We start from the raw sequence: 3,262 nt of genomic DNA on the forward strand, positions 1-3,262 counted from the left end.
CCACCCAGCCCTTCCGCCCATGAGGGTGGGAGTGAGGTATCCGCATATACACCCCCCTTCCTCCCCACAACATACCCTGTTGTGCCTCAGTCCCACCCTTATCCGCAGAAGGACCTAGCCCAGCCAGTACGCAGCTTCTGGGTAGGGCTGCTGCTGCCACTACTGAAGCCGCTGGGGGTCTGCTCAGTTTCCCCAGTATCCCATTCGATCTAAGCACCAGGTAGGGAAGTAGTGGAGGCAGAAGCCCCCCACCCTCACCGCTTCCCTACCTGGTGCCTGGGGGAGAGTGGGGCTAGGGCTAGCAGCAGCTCGCAGCACACAGCCCATGCCCAGAGGGGCAGCAGGAGCATAGAGCTCAGGTGGGGAGCCCTGTGCAATAGAGGCCAGCCAGCTGGCTTGTGCTCCTTGGCCCCATGTGCACCACTGGCCAAAGGCATGCACTGGCACAAGCACCCCAAGTGACCCCACCTGCTGCTGCTGCTGCTGCTGCTGCTGCTGCTGCTGCTGGAGGGGGAAAGGAGACGGAGGGGAAAGCCTGCTCTGCTGGTGATGGTAGAAGGAGAACAACAGAAGGGGCTTCTCCCCCACCCCTAATAGCTCTTCCTGAGGGCTCTTCAGACAGCATCTCCTCCTGAGTCTCTTGAAAGAGCCTGGAGCAGCAACTTTGGAAAACATTTTTTTTTTTAAACAGTCTCCTTGGCACATGTCCTGGCATGCCAAGGAAAACATCTCCATGTGCCACAAATTGGCATGAGTGCTAGGGGTTGCCTATCCCTGGCCTAACCATTTACAGAAACACAGGACCAATCTTGAAGGTTGAAGTTCCACACTCCACTTCGACCATACTAAGGGCACTTAAAACTTACGGAGCTTCTGCATATTAAAGCTCCTTAACTCATCCTAAGTGCCCTCAAAATGTCTGAAAGTTACAACACTTAAGGCGAGGACTATGCTACCTAGCTCATGTTAGGATAACTTCAGTCTGCTTCACAGAGCCAAAACGAGCAATTTACAGTCCTCTTGCATCCCAGGATGCACTGCTCCCAGCTCCACCTTTTTATAACAAGTCCACACTTTCAACAACCCCCAAAAGTAGGAACCATTTTTCCCATTATGATGCAGCAAACTGACTAACCCTATTGCAGCAAACATCTTTTAATGAACGTTTTCCATAGACTCATGGGGCTTATTATAATGTGTGTATACAGCAGGGGCAGGCAATTATTTTGGGTGGAGGGCCGCTTGCTGAGTTTTGGCAAGCCATCAAAGGCCACATGACAGGCAGCCAGGGGAAGATAAATGTTAATTTTCTGAAATTTTTAGGGGCTCCATGGGCTGGAGAGAATGGCTTGGCGGGCCGCATCTGGCCTGCAGGCCACATTTTGCCCACGCCCCTATACAGTCACAACAACAGGCCAGTAAGAGGTCAGGAAAGAAAACCTTAGAAACAGGGTTCTAAAGCAAGGGTGGGCAATTATTTGGGCAGAAGGGCCACTTGGGGAGTTTTGGTGAGCTGTCACAGGCCAAGTCAACAACCCCCCACCCTCCCACCAAAACTCCCTAAGTGGCTCTGCCCTGTGAGCAGCCAGGTGAATGGGATGGGGCTGCAGGTGAGCAGGGAGCAGCATCCAGGAGTGGGATGGGTGGGCAGGGCTGTGATCTTGGGCTCATAACTGTGGGGCCAGTACCTTCAGGTGCTGGCTCTGCAGGCAAGGGCATGCAGGAAGTGGATCATGCCCTGAGCCCCAGCCCCATGCTATCACTACCCCGCAATCCCAAGGTCTCTGTGGAGACTGGCAGGGACCCATGCAGGCAAGGCAAGTGGTTAGGTGGATGAGACGGATCCATGGCCAGGTGGGGAGCAGTATCTGGGACCAGGATGGGCAGGCTGGGGCCAGAATCTGGGGGTGGTGACAGCTTGGGGGGGTGCCAGCTTGGAGCCAGGGCCTCAGGCAGAGCCACAATCTACAATCCCTGAACCTCCTTGCCTGTGAAACTAGTGCCCGTCACAAAGGCATGCGAAGAGTGGATCGTGGCCCTGCCCTGGGCCCAGCCTGGTTCGCCCATGTGCCCTGCCTGTGCAAGTCCCAGCCCGGTCTCCATGGAGACTCCATCTGTCCGCCTGCTCTGGCATCAGCGGCAGAGCCTGGCAGCAGCAGCTGGCAGGAGCTGTCATCACTGGGGCTCCTGGAGAGTGAGACTGGCTGATGCGCTGCTCCAGCCCCACTGCACACCTGGAGGTGGGTGGACCAGCTACATGTACTCTGGACCAGTCTGCCCCCAATGCCTGGGCTGGGTGGGGCTGAGGGACCCGCCGTGGGCCAGATCCTGGCTTGGGGACCATATTTTGCCCACCCTTTTTAAAGGTACCTGAGAAAGTCAGAGGAGCATAAAGTAGGCCTCAGAAAAGAAAGTTGCAGTAGTTAGGATGGGAGATGATAAGGAGTTGGGTAAGGATTTTAGTGATTTTAACATGAACGATGCATGCCCCTGGCAGCTGCAGGGGGCACAGTGGCAGCAGGAGCATGGCAGCAGTAAGCAGAAGCTCCCACAGATGCTGCTGGAGCTGTTAGCGGCAGCTGGGGGGGGCGGTGGCGAGTGCAAAGATAAATGTGCAAATCTTAAAAGATTTTATGGAAGAAAAGGTAGCAAGACTTGCATACAGGTTGGAGGTGCAAGTTAAGAAACAGAGTCAAAGATGACTTCCACTTTATGCATCTGAGTGATAGGGAGAAACTGCATTTTCAAGACAAGATCCAGGTCCTTACCTAAAGCAAGGCAGGGCACCTTGAAGAGACTTCCCCTGGAGCTCTCAAATCTGGAGGCTCTCCTAAACACTGAGTTAATTCTCCTCAAATTTGCAGGTACAAGTTTTTAATTTACAGAGATTTATAGAAGATTCTTATGCATTTTAAAGCTAATTTAATTAAAAGCTAATTTTCAAGGATTTGCAAATTATCATTTTGAGCTTTCAAAGCAAAGCATGAACTTACTGACATAGTCTAAATAATACTTTGAATGGCCTTTCAAATTCAAACCAAGGAATATGCAAAAATCAAATACTTACATCTCACCCATGTCCCCAGAGAGGACTCAGGGATATGGAGAGTTAGGGCCCTGATTTAGATTCAACACTGCAATTATTCCTCTGCTACTAACTTGTAACTACAGTTAGGAGTTCTTAATAGATGCTTTGATTATCAATATATTGTACCAGAATTGAAAACTGGTCCCTACTTGTCTGATATTTCATCAGTGGCAC

Source organism: Gavialis gangeticus, unplaced genomic scaffold (assembly GCF_001723915.1).
Source record: "Gavialis gangeticus isolate Ggan-Ray unplaced genomic scaffold, GavGan_comp1, whole genome shotgun sequence".
Lineage (NCBI taxonomy): Eukaryota > Metazoa > Chordata > Crocodylia > Gavialidae > Gavialis > Gavialis gangeticus.